Raw genomic sequence first — 19,038 nt, 5'->3', positions numbered from 1 at the left:
AGATGATCAGTTAGCTGTTTTACAACTACCCTTTCAAGAATTTTTGAGAGAAAAGGAAGGTTGGAGATTGGCCTATAATTAGCTAAGATAGCTGGGTCAAGTGATGGCTTTTTAAGTAATGGTTTAATTACTGCCACCTTAAAAGCCTGTGGTACATAGCCAACTAATAAAGATAGAGTGATCATATTTAAGATCGAACCATTAAATAATGGTAGGGCTTCCTTGAGCAGCCTGGTAGGAATGGGGTCTAATAGACATGTTGATGGTTTGGATGAAGTAACTAATAAAAATAACTCAGACAGAACAATCTGAGAGAAAGAGTCTAACCAAATACCGGCATCACTGAAAGCAGCCAAAGATAACGATACGTCTTTGGGAAGGTTATGAGTAATTTTTTCTCTAATAGTTAAAATCTTATTAGCAAAGAAAGTCATGAAGTCATTACTAGTTAAAGTTAAAGGAATACTCGGCTCAATAGAGCTCTGACTCTTTGTCAGCCTGGCTACAGTGCTGAAAAGAAACCTGGGGTTGTTCTTATTTTCTTCAATTAGTGATGAGTAGTAAGATGTCCTAGCTTTACGGAGGGCTTTTTTATAGAGCAACAGACTCTTTTTCCAGGCTAAGTGAAGATCTTCTAAATTAGTGAGACGCCATTTCCTCTCCAACTTACAGGTTATCTGATTTAAGCTGCGAGTTTGTTAGTTATACCACGGAGTCAGGCACTTCTGATTTAAAGCTCTCTTTTTCAGAGGAGCTACAGCATCCAAAGTTGTCTTCAATGAGGATGTAAAACTATTGACGAGATACTCTATCTCACTTACAGAGTTTAGGTAGCTACTCTGCACTGTGTTGGTATATGGCATTAGAGAACATAAAGAAGGAATCATATCCTTAAACCTAGTTACAGTGCTTTCTGAAAGACTTCTAGTGTAATGAAACTTATTCCCCACTGCTGGGTAGTCCATCAGAGTAAATGTAAATGTTATTAAGAAATGATCAGACAGAAGGGAGTTTTCAGGGAATACTGTTAAGTCTTCAATTTCCATACCATAAGTCAGAACAAGATCTAAGATATTATTAAAGTGGTGGGTGGACTCATTTACATTTTGAGCAAAGCCAGTAGAGTCTAATAATAGATTAAATGCAGTGTTGAGGCTGTCATTCTCAGCATCTGTGTGGATGTTAAAATCGCCCACTATAATTATCTTATCTGAGCTAAGCACTAAGTCAGACAAAAGGTCTGAAAATTCACAGAGAAACTCACAGTAACGACCAGGTGGACGATAGATAATAACAAATAAAACTGGTTTTTGGGACTTCCAATTTGGATGGACAAGACTAAGAGTCAAGCTTTCAAATGAATTAAAGCTCTGTCTAGGTTTTTGATTAATTAATAAGCTGGAATCCTCCGCCTCTGCCCGTGCTATGAGCATTCTGGCAGTTAGTGTGACTCGGGGGTGTTGACTCATTTAAACTAACATGTTCATCCTGCTGTAACCAGGTTTCTGTAAGGCAGAATAAATCAATATGTTGATCAATTATTATATCATTTACTAACAGGGACTTAGAAGAGAGAGACCTAATGTTTAATAGACCACATTTAACTGTTTTAGTCTGTGGTGCAGTTGAAGGTGCTATATTATTTTTTCTTTTTGAATTTTTATGCTTAAATAGATTTTTGCTGGTTATTGGTGGTCTGGGAGCAGGCACCGTCTCTACGGGGATGGGGTAATGAGGGGATGGCAGGGGGAGAGAAGCTGCAGAGAGGTGTGTAAGACTACAACTCTGCTTCCTGGTCCCAACCCTGGATAGTCACGGTTTGGAGGATTTAAGAAAATTGGCCAGATTTCTAGAAATGAGAGCTGCTCCATCCAAAGTGGGATGGATGCCGTCTCTCCTAACAAGACCAGGTTTTCCCCAGAAGCTTTGCCAATTATCTATGAAGCCCACCTCATTTTTTGGACACCACTCAGACAGCCAGCAATTCAAGGAGAACATGCGGCTAAACATGTCACTCCCGGTCCGATTGGGGAAGGGCCCAGAGAAAACTACAGAGTCCGACATTGTTTTTGCAAAGTTACACACCTATTCAATGTTAATTTTAGTGACCTCCGATTGGCGTAACCGGGTGTCATTACTGCCGACGTGAATTACAATCTTACCAAATTTACACTTAGCCTTAGCCAGCAGTTTCAAATTTCCTTCATTGTCGCCTGCTCTGGCCCCCGGAAGACAATTGACTATGGTTGCTGGTGTCGCTAACTTCACATTTCTCAAAACAGAGTCGCCAATAACCAGAGTTTGATCCTCGGCGGGTGTGTCGCCGAGTGGGGAAAAACGGTTAGAGATGTGAATGGGTTGGCGGTGTACACGGGGCTTCTGTTTAGGGCTACGCTTCCTCCTCACAGTCACCCAGTCGGCCTGCTTTCCCGGCTGCTCGGGATCTGCCAGAGGGAAACTAACGGCGGCTAAGCTACCTTGGTCCGCACTGACTACAGGGGCCTGGCTAGCTGTAGAATTTTCCACAGTGCGGAGCCGAGTCTCCAATTCACCCAGCCTGGCCTCCAAAGCTACGAATAAGCTACACTTATTACAAGTACCATTACTGCTAAAGGAGGCCGAGGAATAACTAAACATTTCACACCCAGAGCAGAAAAGTGCGGGAGAGACAGGAGAAGCCGCCATGCTAAACCGGCTAAGAGCTAGTAGCTGCGCTAAGCTAGCGGATTCCTAAAAACACGCAAAGTGAATAATGTGTAAATAATTTAGAGGTGATTCAGCAGAGGGAGTGCTTTAGTTAAGGCACGTGAAGATTACACTGGGAAAAATCGTGCCATACCGGGCGACGTCTCGGTCCTTGATCTTTCACTGGTCATGGAGGTTCTGAGCTGCCCTTAGTCTGACCCGTCACCTAGGACCTGTTTGCCTTGGGAGACCCTACAGGGAGCACAAAGCCAACAACATAGCTCCTAGGATCATCCGGGTACGCAAAATCCCCCACCACGATAAGGTGGCAGCTAGAGGGGGAGAAGGGGGAGAAGGGGATGAAGATCAGCACCTCCAATTCCGAGGCCATCATTCTCGACCGGAAAAAGGTGCTTTGCCCTCTTCAGGTCGGTGGAGTGTCCTTGCCTCAAGTGGAGGAGTTTAAGTGTCTCGGGGTCTTGTTCATGAGTGAGGGATGGATGGAGTGTGAGATCGATAGATGGATCAGTGCAGCGTCTGCAGTGATGCGGTCGCTGTATTGGACCGTCGTGGTGAAGCGAGAGCTGAGTAGGGTGGCAAAGCTCCCGATTTACCAATCAATCTACGTTCCGATCCTCACCTATGGTCATGAGATTTGGCTCATGACCGAAAGAACGAGATCGCGGGTACAAGCGGCCGAGATGAGTTTCCTCCGCAGGATGGCTGGGCGCTCCCTTAGAGATAGGGTGAGGAGCTCGGTCACTCGGGAGGTCTCTGAGTCGAGCCGCTGCTCCTCCACATCGAAAGGAGTCAGTTGAGGTGACTCTGCATCTTTTCCAGATGCCCCCTGGACGCCTCGCTGGAGAGGTGTTCCGGGCACGTCCCATTGGGAGGAGGCCCCGGGGAAGACCCAGGACACGCTGGAAGGATCTCTCGCCTGGCTTGGGAATGCCTTGGGATTCCCCCGGAGGAGCTGGGGGAGGTGTGTGTGGATCGGGAGGTCTGGGCGGCTTTGCTTGAGCTGCTGCCCCCGCGACCTGACTCCGGATAAAGCGGAAGAAAATGGATGGATGGATGGATATATCATATAGCAGACAAACACACTGATATTTGAGAAGTGAAATGTAGTTTCTAGTATTTACAGAAAGTGCAATAATATCAGTTATCAAGTTGTTCACCAATGTTCACCAGCATTAGTGGACGTACATGACACCGGTGGGAAATACACACGTGGAACAAGAGGTGAAGTTTATTTTTTTTCTCCCTTGTTTCAGAAGCTATAACTGGCAACTGTCTCCTAGTGTTAGCGGAGGTTAGCCTGTAAGCTCGCCGTCGTGCTGATAATCATTCGAGTATATTTGTTTAATGAAGCTGCTGTAAATGAAGAAATCATCAAAATATTGACATAAATTGCGAAGGTGTTTTGCTTCTTTCATCATCCATCCACCTCAAGTTCCAAACGCTGTTTTCTAAACGAGGCGGAAAGAATTGTACGTGACACGTGATTGGCTGATTACTTGGGTGGTATGAAAAATATTACCTGTCCCCAAAATGGTGTATTGCTATTTATTCTTTAGTGTTTTATCCAATCATATTGGCGTATCATTTATAGGTATATGATAATTATTTAAACAAAATTGGGCAGGTGCATAAATTTGGGCACCCTTGTCATTTTATTGATTTGAATACATCACACTAATTATTGGAACACAGAATTGGTTTGGTAAGCTCATTTACACTTGGCCTCCTTACACAGGTGAATCCAATCATGAGAAAGGGTATTCAAGGTGGCCATTTGTAAATGTTTCCCCTCTTTGCATCTCTTCTAATGAGCGGTAACATGGGAGCCTCTAAACAACTCTCAAATGACCTGAAAACAAAGATTGTTCAACATCAAACAAAAAGCTATCTCAGAGATTTCAGCTGTCAGTTTCCACTGTGAGGAACATAATGAGGAAATGGAAGATCGCAGGCACAGTACTAGTTAAGGCCCGAAGTGGCAGGCCAAGAAAAATCTCAGATAAGCTGAAGTGAAGGATGGTGAGAACAGTCATAGTCAACCCACAGACCTGCTCAAAAGACCTACAACATGATCTTGCTGCAGATTGTGTCTCTGTGCATCATTCAACTATACAGCGCACGTTGCACAAGGAGATGCTGTAATGCAGAGGAAGCCTTTTCTGCTTACACACCACAAACAGAGTTGCTTAAGGTATGCTAAAGCACTTTTGGACAAGCCAGCTTCATTTTGGAATAAGGTGCTGTGGACTGATGAAACTAAAATTTAGTTATTTGGATGTAACAAGGGGCGGTATGCATGTCTGAAAAGAACACAGCATTCCAAGAAAAACGCTTGCTACCTACAGTAAAATTTGGAGGTGGTTACATTATGCTGTGGGGCTGTGTGGCCAGTGCAGGTACTGGGAATCTTGTTAAAGTTGAGGGTCACATAGATTCCAGTCAATATCAGCAGATTCTTGAGAACAGTGTTCATGAATCAGTGACAAAGTTGAAGTTGCACCGGGGCTGGATCTTTTCAACAAGACAACAACCCTAAACACTACTCAAAATCTAAGGCATTCATGCAGAGGAACAAGTACAACATTCTGCAATGGACATCTCAGTCCCCAGACCTGAATATTATTGAAAATCTGTGGTGTGATTTTAAGCGGGGTGTCCATGCATGGAAACCAACAAACCTGAGATGTTTTGTAAAGAAGAATGGTCCAAAATACCTTCAACCAGAATCCAGATTCTCATTGGAAACTATAGGAAGCGTTTAGAGGCTGTTATTTCTGCAAAAGGACCATCTACTAAATACTGATGTATTTTTTCTGTTGGGGTGCCCAAATTTATGCACCTGTCAAATTTTGTTTAAAGAATTATTGCACACTTTCTGTAAATCCTATAAACTTCATTTCACTTCTCAGATATCAGTGTGTTTGTCTGCTATATGATATATTTAACTGAAATTGCTGATCCAGACAACCAATGATTTATAAAAGAAAAGTATCAGTGGTGCCCAAACTTTTGCATACAACTGTATATTAAAACAGGAAGCGTAATTCTGATGGCAGCTTAAAAAAAATGTACTTTTTGTGAGGTTATAGATTCATTCTGTCTGTAATATCACAAAAATTATTCACGTTTACCTGATTAAAACTGGGTGACCCCCTGCACTTAAATAATCCATCTCTTGCTGTCCACCTTTCCTCCTTATTAAAGATTTTGAAAAAACAACATCCAGTTTGCCCTTTGGAAAAGTTTAAGATTTGACAGAAAGTGACATCGTATTACACGGAAGCCACGTTCACAGCCAGATATGGTGGAATTTTCCCATTAACCTCTCTGTGAAAACAGTGGAACATCAACTTTACCAACTGCTGCTTAACACCAACATGTGAATGCAGCGTAACGGAAGCAGGTCTACCAAAAATCTGTCATGTTGGAAATGTGAAATACCTTACAATGTCAGGTATTATGTTGAACTTCAGCCTGCATGTGTGATCAGGCGGGGAGAGACGCTTCCAGAAATAGTGTGTATCAGATGAACAACAACTCCGTAATGGTACCCAAAATCATGAAGACGGTAATAGCTATGGAAATATGACATTTGACCCTAATGACCTTGACCTTCAACCGAATGATTGACCCTGCCAGGGCAGGTGTGGGATCTACCTATGTGTGTCACATTTGGTGGAAATCAGATTCAAAATCAAATCCCTTAACTTTGACCTTTACGAAAATGAAATAATTTAATGGCAATTTTGGGGCTGACCTTCATTGTTTGATAGAAATCAGCACTTGAAAGGAGAAGGCCAACAAGTAGACTAGTAGGTATGACCTTGACTATAGTGACTGACTGCTGGCAAATTCGACTTCAACTGGGGAATTCCAGAATCCATCTACATATGAGTGTCAAGTCTGGTACAATTTGGAGTGAAAAACTTCAATTTTGACCTTTGACGTCTTTGACCTTTAAATTACTGATACACCTCTGGTAAATTTGATGTTGTCTGGGCAACCAGAACCCACCTACACATTGTTGGGGAATTTTCGTGATGATGTCAGCAGAGAAATGAGACAGATGAGCAAAAACCACCAGTGACTCATATGTACAATGCAAAGAGATATTTAATTGCAGTTGCCCGTGAAAGACGTCAAGGCTGTCTTCTCCACTCGCTCCATGTACAGATTGGCCACAATGGGGGACACCGGAGACCCCATCGCACAACCATGAATCTGCCTGTAGTAATTCCCCCTAAACAGGAAATACGTGGTGTTAAGACAGATCTCCAAGAGTTGGCAGATGTGGTCTGGTGTGAGTTTGGTCCTTTCAAGTAGAGACACCTCCTCCAGCAGTCTCTGCCTCACAGATGAGACAGCCTCAGCGGTGGGGATGCAGGTGAACAACGATGTCACATCAAATGACGTCATAGTTTCATCTGCCTCCAGCTGCAGGTCCTTGATCTTGTTCACAAAATCTTGTGTGTTCTCCACATGGTGGTCTGAGTTACCTACTAGAGGAGCCAAAATCCACTTGAGGTGCTTGGTTTAAGTACCTCATTGCTTGGTTTAAGCACCTCAAGATTCAAGCTTCTCTACAGGTCAGCAGGCGATGGATGACCCTGACCCAGTATACAGACATGGGGGAACAACAATTTTTCACCGACACACATATGTGCCAACTTTGCACTTTAAATCATAATTTTGACATGTGACCCCAGTGGCCTTAACCTTTGCCAAAACAGACCCTTTAAGGGTAATTCTGGGGTTGACTGTTATCCACATATGAAATTTGGCGAAAATCATCCAAAGGACTGGGGAAGAGGTGGGGAACAAAAACAGATGCGCCAAAATTTTGACATCTTCCCCAATGCCCTTGACTTTTCTCTAAAATAAAAGGGCAATTCCAGGGTCAACCTACATACCCTGAGTAAATCTGATGGTTATTCGCCCAAGCACCTCATAGGAAAAGGGGGAATACACACACACACACAAAGGCACAAATGTGCCTCAAATAATAGTACATCAATCAGCGGAAGATCGTTTATTAAACCTGTGCAGGAAGTTTAAAAGAAACATGAGACCGCTTAGCATTTTTGGGCACCAATTTCCTGTCTGTGGCAAGCTGGGGTGTGTGTATGTATGTGTGTGTGTGTGTGTCAGTTGCACAGGTGGCAGTGGGCCAGGTTTATTACATTGCCCTGTAAGGTATTGTATTGTCAGCAACAGCCTTGCTGGGACTTTATGGCGACTCAGGCCTGGAGTCCACCATCTGTCGTTAATACACATATGTGTGTAACTGCCGCACTTTCGTTTATGTGCACGTAATAAAGTATTTGAACCAACAGTTAGAACCATACACTGTGATATTGATTGAAGAGGTAGCAGAGCTGTGAACATCAGTCATAACAAGGCCTCGGAGTGGTTGGGAAAAGAAAAAATTACACGGTACTTGTCGATATTTACAGCTTGAGTCGTATCAACTTTATACGACTGCTTTTGCATTCAGAGCAGGCTGAATGTTTATTTTTCTTACCTCTCCAAAAGACATGCTTTTCGCTCATGAGCATGATCAGTCAAAAACACATTAAACATTTGTTGTGAGACTTAATGAAAAAGTTTACAGTAGCCTCGTCTCGACTGCTCGCCACCTCCTGAATGTATTTTGCAAATAAAGCTTTTCATTGCAAAGCATTGGTTGGTATTTAAACCCAGTTGTCACTGGGCTTAAAAGCATCCTGGAAGGTGAAGCTTTGAATCTGTGTCCATACCTTGGAAACCATCTACAGGGTCTCCATGATGCACCAGGTTATTCCTTCGTTGTGCTGGGGACTTGTTTAAACCATAGCCAGACTTTCAAGTTGTTGGACATTCTGGGATGCATAGAAATAGAGAATGAGACTTTGCTTCCTGGGGGGTTGTTCTACATCAACTGTGTTAAAGCAGATTCCACTATGTTATGGTGGTATGTAAAACATATAAGGAGATTCACTGAAAAACAAGTTAAGATACATTCCAGATAGCTTCCACAATAAAAGCCCTTTAAAACAGCTATTCACAGTTTTAGAGTATCCCGGAATCCTTTGCGTGCTGGGGAGGGAGGCTGAGGGAGGCTCAGCTTAATGCTAACATGCTAAGATTGAAAATGCCATAGACATGCTAATGCGTTAGCATCTGTCCTGTTTTTAAGTTAAAAAATACATCTATCAACTGTTTCAAAAGACCATAACAGGTCGGTTAACCCTTTACCTACTGAGGCTATAAATGGATGATTGGTTATAATTTTTTATTTTAGCAATAAAATTAAGAAATAATGTTCTATGTTTGTGTGCTTTGGTACCCTTTTCCAAGATTACCTGAATTTCAATTATATTACACCTGATTAACTACTTATACACATTATTTGTAAGTTTTAGCATTTAAAATGAGAAAAAACACAAAAACGAACTTGATTTTTTTTTTTTCGTTTTTTAGTGAAAAATGATTGTTATGTAAAGGAAGTTTGGATTTCACATTTTTAACAGGAAGCTGTACGTGTTTACAATCAAAATAATTAATTTTGTGTGTCTAGAACTGAGAAACAGTGCAGAAACAGTGTAAAAGTAAACATTTTACAAGGCGAAAATATGCAAAAGGTAACCAATTTTAAAGTGCAGAACCAAACAATATGAATAACAACAAACAAAGTGCAAAACTATATATAAATATATCAATTATTATCTGTATTATTAAAATGTGCAATAAATCACTCATTTGATCACTCATTTTGTGCAAAATTATACAATATGAATAAAACAATAAAGTGTCAAACTATATACAAATATAAAACCAAGAATCAAAATTAGACCTAAACTACATCAGTCCATTGTCAGTGTGGTACTGTTTGTAACAGTTTCTGTCTGGCTGAAGACAGAGGCCAATTTTACAAAGTTTGCACATCCAGCAGGTTGACCTCTTGCAAACCTTGCAAGAACGCCGCCCCTTTGTGGATCACTGGCAAGTTGGGTTTCCACTGCTTGTTGGCACCTGGCAGTGGCTTGTGGCTGATGGAGCCATCACACCCACACAAACACGCACACACACCTTCACAAATGACACTAACACCCTGCCTTTTCCTCAAAAATTACCACATTTATGTTTGTTGTCTGTCTCTGTACTTTTCTGTCACTTTTGCGCTCTTTGTCATACTTTTCCCTTGTTTCAAAAGTCACCGAACGCACTTTACCGTAATATATGCAACATATAGCATACTGTTGGAAAGCACGGGTTCTTGGCTTGCTGTCAGTGTTGAAATTTTTCAGATTGAGGGCTTACATGAGAACTTACGGTAATGAGAATCAGCGGCGCACTAGTGTGAAACTTCCATGTTTTTCCTATGATGCACTGTTTCTTTCTCTTTTTGCTCTGTATGCACCACTCTGCATTTAATCATTACTGATTGATCTCTGCTCCCCTCCACAGCATGTCTTTTTCCTGGTTCTCTCCCTCAGCCCCAACCAGTCCCAGCAGAAGACTGCCCCTCCCTGAGCCTGGTTCTGCTGGAGGTTTCTTCCTGTTAAAAGGGAGTTTTTCCTTCCCACTGTAGCCAAGTGCTTGCTCACAGGGGGTCGTTTTGACTGTTGGGGTTTTACATAATTATTGTATGGCCTTGCCTTACAATATAAAGCGCCTTGGGGCAACTGTTTGTTGTGATTTGGCGCTATATAAAAAAAAAATTGATTGATTGAAAATTGATTGATTCTTCTGCATGATGACGTCACAGGCTTACGTTTACAGTAATACACCATATATCATTGGAAAGGCCTTGGTGTTAGCTTAACAATGCAGTTTGAATCATTCGGCTTGGACAAAGTATGGCGGAGTTACGGTAAAAAAAAAAATGCATATGGAAAATATGGCGTGGGCACCATTGCCGTAGATAAAGGGTTAAACATAAGGTAAATATTACTCACAGACATATGCTCTTTAGGGTTTTAGCAGGGAAAAATGAAGATAAAGCAAAATAAAACAAAGAACCAATGAAGCAGCAGATCAAAGATTGAAGCACTGCTTCACTGGTTCAAGGTTCAAAGAAAAGCAGCGCTGCAGTAGGGTTGCCAACTCTCTGAAAAATAAATAAGGGACACCTCACCGCCAGGGCCGACCGACCATTGCCTTCACCCTTCCAAGCGTCTGTGTGAAACGATTTTTAACCATTTGACTGTTGACTTGACCCTGAATTTAGGTAGATGCATACATGCATTTGTTCTGATATGAACACGTGGAAAACAAATTATTATTTAGCAATTTATTTTTAGTGCAAAATAAATTTTCACTCACAATTTCAATATGAGCATTCTGTCTTCTTTAAAAATAAATCTCTGTAGTGCTATTGCTTAACTTAAAATTGTATAAATTAACAAAAAAAAAAACAATAGAAAATATGCATCATCCAAAACAATGTAACAGTGCAAAACATTGTAACAGTGCACATTTACACATTTACTGTAATAAAAAGTGCAAAAAATAAAGTCTGAAAATTAAACAATACTGTTGTCGCGCACCTTTTCCACCCAGCCATTTTCCTTTTCTCATTCTCCCCTGTATTTTTGCATTCTTTTTTGTTTGTTTTTTTTTTAGGAGGAGTAGTAACGACGTTACAGACATTGCTGTCCGTAGGCATATCTGCAGTGCCAGTGTCGGTGTCTGTATCGATATCAGCCATGCTGATTTGTTATTGTCGTCCAGCGACCCTCGTCGGCTCATGATGTCGGTATCTTCTTGCGAGCAGATGTCCCTCGACCAATGAGATAAGAGTGATTCTGTATTGTCAACTCGTGTCTGTCAGCTCATTGGTGAAAAGCAGGAGAGAGGCTGGGATCAAATTTACCGTAAGTTTCCATATAAAGCGCCAGTCAATTCCATTGACATTTTACAGACTTTTTGATTCTCACAGAAATACGGGACAAACTGCGTCCCGTTTCAGGTCAATACGGAACGCACACTTTTATTTCCAAATAACGGACAATTCTGTTTTTCAAGGGACGGTTGGCAACCCTACGCTGCAGAAATGGTTGATTATACAGACCCACTGTAGGGTCTGTAATCAATGTAGAGAAATGATCATTTTCCTGACAAACACCCCCAAAAACAACAGCCACTCTGAAGGACCGATAAGGGAATTGTGAAGCAAAAAGGCTATCGATGTCGATGGATCGAATCATTTCTTAAGGATACCCGAAAAGAACTGGTTCCTGACACGCAACCCTAACAGGAACATGCTTTTTTTATATATATATATATATATATATAAAACTCACATTAAAGACTCACGATTATCTTAGTTAAACACCTAAATACATATTTTGGTTGAACTCGCCTCCATAATGTTGCAAACAAGTTGCTTGTTGCTTGTCTACTCCACCACCCACAAACACTTGTTTACACTGACAACGAAATCTCAGCCTCCCCAGCGAGAACATGATTACGCGCGAGATTTGACATCGTAAAGGCGTCTATACAGATTCTATCATTGACTTTTATTTGCAACTAAAATTGCCATAATGTGTTGACAGCTCTGTATCTCAGCAGTTGAATTTCTTGTTTCTTTTTGTTTGTCCATCAAATCTCCATAATTTTTCAAAAACACCAACAATAGTGGCACTGAGTAGAGTGCTACCTCTACAAACAAGCCCCATCTTGTACAAAATGTTGGTGGGGAATATAGTCAAGCACACGTCTGTCCATCCAAACATCCCTTGGGCCCAACCTAGTCAGACTTGACATATGGGGAGTCCCAGTATAAGCAATAATCACCATAGCAACAGTGAAATTATTATTATTCATTAGGACTATCAGTAAGTGCAAAATCATATTACTTGAGTTACGTAATTTCTTAAGCTCGGTGGACAACAACCTACACCTGCACCAAGATACCCATGAGGTACCTGGTGACCTAACTACCTAGGTCATGAGGTCATCCAGTGTAGAATTTTTCCCAGAGGTGGGCACAGGATTTGCTGGCTATCAGCTACTTCTTTCCTCAGTAACTGGTTATATTTCTTAGCAGTAGGTTACTATGTCTCTTTGATTGTAATCAGTGGTACTAAAATACATGATTTCTTGGTAGATGAGTGGACACTGACCAAAGAAGGATCCAATACATTTGGGCCCAGATTGAGAATTTTTTTCACCTTCATCAACATTGAAATTAGAGCTTTTTTGGGGGGGGGGGGGGGGGGGGCATTTTACCCCATTTGAAATACACACATGGTGTAATACATGGATCTCAGTTTTATTATAGCAGGGAACAGAAGTGTGGACTTAGTGATGATCCCATTTTGTGTTCGACTTCAAGGGTCCATGAGCTTTACCGCTTGAGTGTTTGGACAGTTTGTTAACACCACCACTGGACTTTATGAGTGACTGGATGTGTAGCTGCATCTTCTCTTTCTTGCATTTTTGACAATTCTTCATTCTTGGGGTGACCTATGTTGTGAGTTGGTGCTATAAAAATAAAATGAATTGAATATAATATCCACAGGGTTGGAGTTTTTGGAACATGGCCTGGAGTTAATGTTTCTGAAAGGCCGGAGGCTCTTTTGGGTGAGATACAGTATACGCCATATATCAAGCGATTCTCTATGTTCATAAAATGCCAAAAAATGGCCACAGTATAACTTGCAAAATAACAAAAGATTGTCTGAATCAAACTTGGGCACTGATGGCCTATTGACTATCATATGCACAGCGACTCCTTCGCACTCCGTTCCTCAACCAACATTCATAAAATTCAGGGGTTAGGTTTTTGATTAATCCTGGTTACCTTCTAAACAGCTAATGAGCCCCGTGCATCAGTCACGGCAGGAGATCAAAAAAATATTTGGTGGAGAAGATGAAAGCCTTAGCTTAATGAAAAATTGATTCGATTCTGCAGTAGATGAAGAAACATCATTTTTATTCATATTTCTCTAATGCCTCCAGTTGTTTTCCATGTTATTTGTAGTTTTGGAAAACCCTATAGGTGAGGAAATATAGTGGCCTCTAGTTATAACAATTCATTTTTTATTAGCGTACCCAATTCACATTTGTTTTGAAGAAATGATTAAAAACCAGGGTGAATCATTTTTGCAGTTCTGTGTAGCTCTATAACAGAAGCACCTCCCACCTGTAAGTACCGCTCAGTGATGCACCCTGAGGAGATCTGAGGTCCGTGCACCGCTGTCAGCGGATGCGTGACTCTTTGAAGTAGCTCTAAGCAGGATGCCACTCAGCCTCCATACTCTCCAAACAGCCTATTTCTATCTACCATCTTTTTATTTATCTATTTATTAACTATTACCTCCATGTGTCTGGGTCTAACATCTTATTGATAGTAGCGTACACTTTTCCTGTGAGGTAAATTGAGCACCACTGATGTAATGAGGCGTTGCATCTCTGCACAAAGTTGTGGGCGCTTCAGCAATAGGCTGCAATTGTACAACTGCTGTTTACTGAAAGAAAGTCTGTCAGTGTTACACAGAATGATGACTGAAACAGGCGCTGAGGTACATGCATAGGTAAAGATGATCACATCGTCTTCATTGCATTGGCTAATGGGGTAAAGCTTGCTGTCATATTGTCATGTATGGAGATGAATCCTAGATTATTTTTAACATGTCATTTTTATTTCCACTATTGCAAATTTTAATTTGTGCAACGCTTATTGGCAATCGGCACACCCCAGTTTGGGGAAACCTGGGTCTGTAACTCAATATCAATCTACTGCAGGTTACTTCCTCATGCCAGGCTGGTACCCATTTACAACTTGGTGGATGGAGATGCCGATCAAGTGTCTTGCCCTGGATATACACTACTGTGCAAAAGTTTTAGGCATTCCAGAGTTCTAATAAAAGTAGCATTTGATGGAACCCCCCCACCGCCCTTTTTTTCTTGGCATGTCAACATAAAAACAGCTCCAACAAAAGTGACTATATGAGCTATATTTTTATTCAATAATAATAATCAGAATCAGAATCAAATTTATTGCCAAGTAAGTCCTCACATACAAGGAATTTGATTTGGTGTCATTGGTGCATAAACAACAATAAAAGAAAATACTTCTGTAAGAAGTAATAGGTGCATAAACAACAATTAAAGAAAATACTTCTGTAAGAAGTAACAGGTGCATAAACAACAATAAAAAAAATAGTTCTGTAAGAAGTAATAGGTGCATAAACAACAATTAAAGAAAATACTTCTGTAAGAAGTAATAGGTGCATAAACAACAATTAAAGAAAATACTTCTGTAAGAAGTAACAGGTGCATAAACAACAATAAAAAATACTTCTGTAAGAAGTAATAGGTGCATAAACAACAATAAAAGAAAATACTTCTGTAAGAAGTAATAGGTGCATAAACAACAATTAAAGAAAATACTTCTGTAAGAAGTAACAGGTGCATAAACAACAATAAAAAAATACTTCTGTAAGCAGTAATAGGTGCATAAACAACAATAAAAGAAAATACTTCTGTAAGAAGTAATAGGTGCATAAACAACAATTAAAGAAAATACTTCTGTAAGAAGTAATAGTTACATAAACAACAATAAAAATAAGAGGAAAAAAATACTTCTGTAAGAAGTAAAGGAGTCAAATAGACAATTGTGCAAAGCTACATTTACTGTCAAATAGATATAGCAGAATGATGGAATGGGGCTGTGCAGACCTGCAGATGAACAGCACAGGGATGATGATGATTTCTTACACAAACACAGTTGCAAATGATAATGCAAAATTAAAATGATTGTAAAACACAATTACTCATGCTTTACGTCACATTTTTCTTAAAATAGTTTTTGAGTTCTGGCAACTTATACCCTGGTGCGACTTATATACAGAAAAATCACACATAAGTATAACCCAGAATTCATATTGCTTATCATTAAAGCTGAAATGCATCACACATCATTTATTTATGAATATTTATCAGGTTTTCATCATTTTTAATGCTTTTATGGTGCATTAAATGTGGCTAAAACATTTGCACAGTACTGTAGATAGGTAACGTGGCAAGGGAATCTAATACAGGACCCCTGTCTCACTGACCCACCTGCAAACAAACATATTTGCTAAAATACACTGTCATGAAATTTGTTGTACTGCACTGGCCTAAATATAAGACTGTCCTGATTATAAGACTATACTTTGGGTGGTCTTATCGAGTCTTGAGAAAAAAAAAACTCTCTCTGAAATATGATTGATTTAGAAATGTCAGTTAAATTAATTGTAGTCAGTGTTAGTGGATGGGTCGTGTTTTTTTTTTTCTTTTTCTTTAAAGAAGGCATGAAATTTCAACTACAGTTTACCAAATGCCCCCCAGGGGCCACTTGAGACTTAATCAGTTTTCTTGGGTAAAAATCTGTCTCTGGTCCACTGAAAAGCTGTGCAACTGCTGATGCAACTTACAAAAGCTGCACAATGCACAGTCTCTCCAGTCACAGCCACATAAGCCCATAACTCCTTCAGAGGTGCCGTGGGTGCGTTGGTAGCTTCCCTCACTAGTGTCCTTCTTGCACGGCCATTCGGTTTTTGAGAACTGCCTACACCAGTCAGACTATTCTTTGTATTTTTTACCCGATGGCCAAAATATGACTTTGCATCCATCTATCCACCCCTCTGTTTGTGCCCAGCATACTGTAAGTCCAGTCCTATTACTGCCAGGGTCTTCAAATTAACAGGGGCCATTCTTGGGACACAGATCTTGGACAAGTTCAATGATGGCTAACCTTGACCTTTTTTAAGAGGTCAAAAGGCCACATTATGTTTCCTATTTTAATTTAATGACTGAAATGCAACACATATTCAATAAGTTGGAAATGTTCATTCATCTATCCTCTTCATAATCTAAAGAAAACTGGCCATAAACGTGATGTATTTATTTATTTATTTTTGTAATAATAACAATCCTGAAAGGATTGATGAGAGCACTGTGTATAAAAATAGTAGCAATTCCTAAATGGTTAATGCAATATTTTGTTGAACCCCTTGAATCAAGGCTAACAATCAACACTACAAGCACATTTTTGTTGTTTCATTTCAACGCCATTGTGGTCGTGGACAGAGGCATACTTACAAAAATTTCGCAACTGTCCGAATACTTACAAACCTGCCTGTATGTACTTGAGACAAGATGTGTTTGCCATCATTTCTCCCCTTTCCTGTCTCTCTGTTTGATGCGTATGTCACCTGCATTTATCCATTTGGAAACGGTACATTTGTTGTTTTCAGCTCCAGCAGGCCCTCGAGACGCAGCCAGTAGCGTGCTCTAATTGTTTGAGTGCATGCCTCTGAGTATCAACAGGTGCTTCACTGAGACACTCCACTGCCGTAATTTTAACTTGGCTGCATCTGTAAAATTCCCTAGCGTTGCCCTGGGAAACGGTTTAGAGTAGAGAGAGAAGCAGATGATGGGGCAGACTGAGAGGAACAGGTACATGGAGTCCATTAGCAGCACATCACTACATATTTTATTTGTATTAATGATCAAGAGGTTGCACCTATTATCCCGTGTGGAGCCGCAGATTGCAAGATGTCTTTGTTCGTTTTATATGAGGCAGCCCCGGGGCCTTCAGATGGTTTCAGCCTGTTATTAAGTCCGGCAGCAGTGACCGCCTGCTGATGGCCAGCCGTCAGTTTCACCCCTTTTAACTTCATAGCTTTCAGCAATTAACTTCATGGAGAAAGAAAAGTGGCGTTCACCTGCTGCGTTTTTTTTTTTTTTTTTTTCTGTCTTGTCTTTTTTGTGGCGATTGCAGTCTGGCCGGGGGTAAGATGGAAATAAAAGTTGTTTTTTGATTCGAGTCGCTTTCTGCAATTCAAATAGGTGAAATCTAAGTGTCTGCCTTTTTTATGTGTGTGTGAGTGCAAGGAAATAAATTTCAAGGTCTGTTTCAGCTCACACACAGTAAGACGAGAGTCTCTTGTTAGTTGCTCACTCTTCTTTCAGTAATTATGCAGCAGGAGGGGGAAAAAAGGTGTAAAAGCCAAGTGAGCCAATGCATGAGCTGTATTGCAGTGTGTTAACCTTGAGGACCTTTGAAAAATACCTGCAGGTAATATGGCCCACAGCTGTTATTTTTAGATTTAATACAGGTGAAATTCAAACAGGTTCTGGTATTGTTGCCTGCAGATTTTTTTTTTTTTTCAGAATATTCATAATAATACATAATCTTCTCTGGCGGGCTCTCGCCAAGTGCTTGTTACCTTCACAAAACAGGTAATCAGGTCAGTATGATTTTTAATGTTAGTTATTAAAGGATTTTGATGGAGTAAGAGCTGATTTTTTTGGGATGGATCTGGAGCCATGATTTTGTACCGCCACCAAGGAGGTAATATTTTCAGTACCTGGTGGTGGGGTGGCATATGTCCAAAAACTGTACCCATTTCCTTTGGGAATGGATGCAATCAAGGGGGCAAAGCCAACAATTTTATTTTAGTTTTTATTTTTTCACTTTACCATCTTGAGATTTTTCAACATTTTTGGGAATTTTCTGAGAGATAAAACCCATATGTTTTTATGGTAAGTGTGTATGTATGTGTGTGTGTGGGGGGGGGGGGGGGGGGGGGGAGCATAAATTTAGTGCTAATATATAGTTGAGAGATCTGGTTCACATCTGGATAATAAGCCTTGCTTTAAAATCGAGACTCTAACATCTTGCAATGATGAAGTGAAAAAAAAAATCGTTATGTATTTACATAAATATATGAAGCTGAATTTTGAAGCATGTCCAAATAGAAGGGTGGAGCCAGGATTTTATTTCAACTTGATAAAAAAAAAAAAAAAAATTGCACAAGAGAACAAGTACAGCTAAACCCCCTTAACTCACCCATGTGTAACTTGCGTTTCGGCTTTACTTGCGGTTAATTTGTGGACCCCACAAATTTAGACTACTGTCCCACTAAAAATTAGACATCTTATGGATGTTCTATGGATCCTACAAAAGCAATATAGACATGATCTGCATGCCAATGAGACGCCTAATGTTTAGTGGGGTATAATTGATTTTAAGTTTCAGTGGTAAACCTCATTAACTCACAGTTTCAGACAATTTGCGGCTCGATTTTGTGGATCCCAACTTGCGCAAGTTAACGGGGTTCACCTGAAATTGTTGTAGCCCCTCCAGTCTCAGCAGAGGTATCCTCACCTATGGCCACGAACTTTGGGTAATGACAGAAAGAACAAAGTAGCTGTACAAGTTGTGGAAATAATGTTCTTACGATGGGATATGGACTTATACTCCGGAACAGGGTGAGAAGTTTAAATATCTGGGAGGGACTCAGAGTAGAGCCGCTGTTCCTTCACAAACACAAGGAGAATGACCAGAAAAGT

At 40.5% G+C, this 19,038-nt stretch overlaps 1 protein-coding gene across 7 annotated transcripts in view; it reads left to right on the top strand.

The window, feature by feature from the left end:
• The window catches only part of si:ch211-278a6.1 (SRC kinase signaling inhibitor 1), a 323,862-nt gene that overhangs the window by 152,889 nt on the left and 151,935 nt on the right, over window positions 1–19,038 (top strand). The gene's annotated exons all lie outside the window — the stretch shown is intronic.

The sequence above is a fragment of the Thalassophryne amazonica genome, chromosome 16 (assembly GCF_902500255.1).
Source record: "Thalassophryne amazonica chromosome 16, fThaAma1.1, whole genome shotgun sequence".
NCBI classification, from domain to species: domain Eukaryota; kingdom Metazoa; phylum Chordata; class Actinopteri; order Batrachoidiformes; family Batrachoididae; genus Thalassophryne; species Thalassophryne amazonica.
This window is presented reverse-complemented; position numbering and strand designations above follow the sequence as displayed.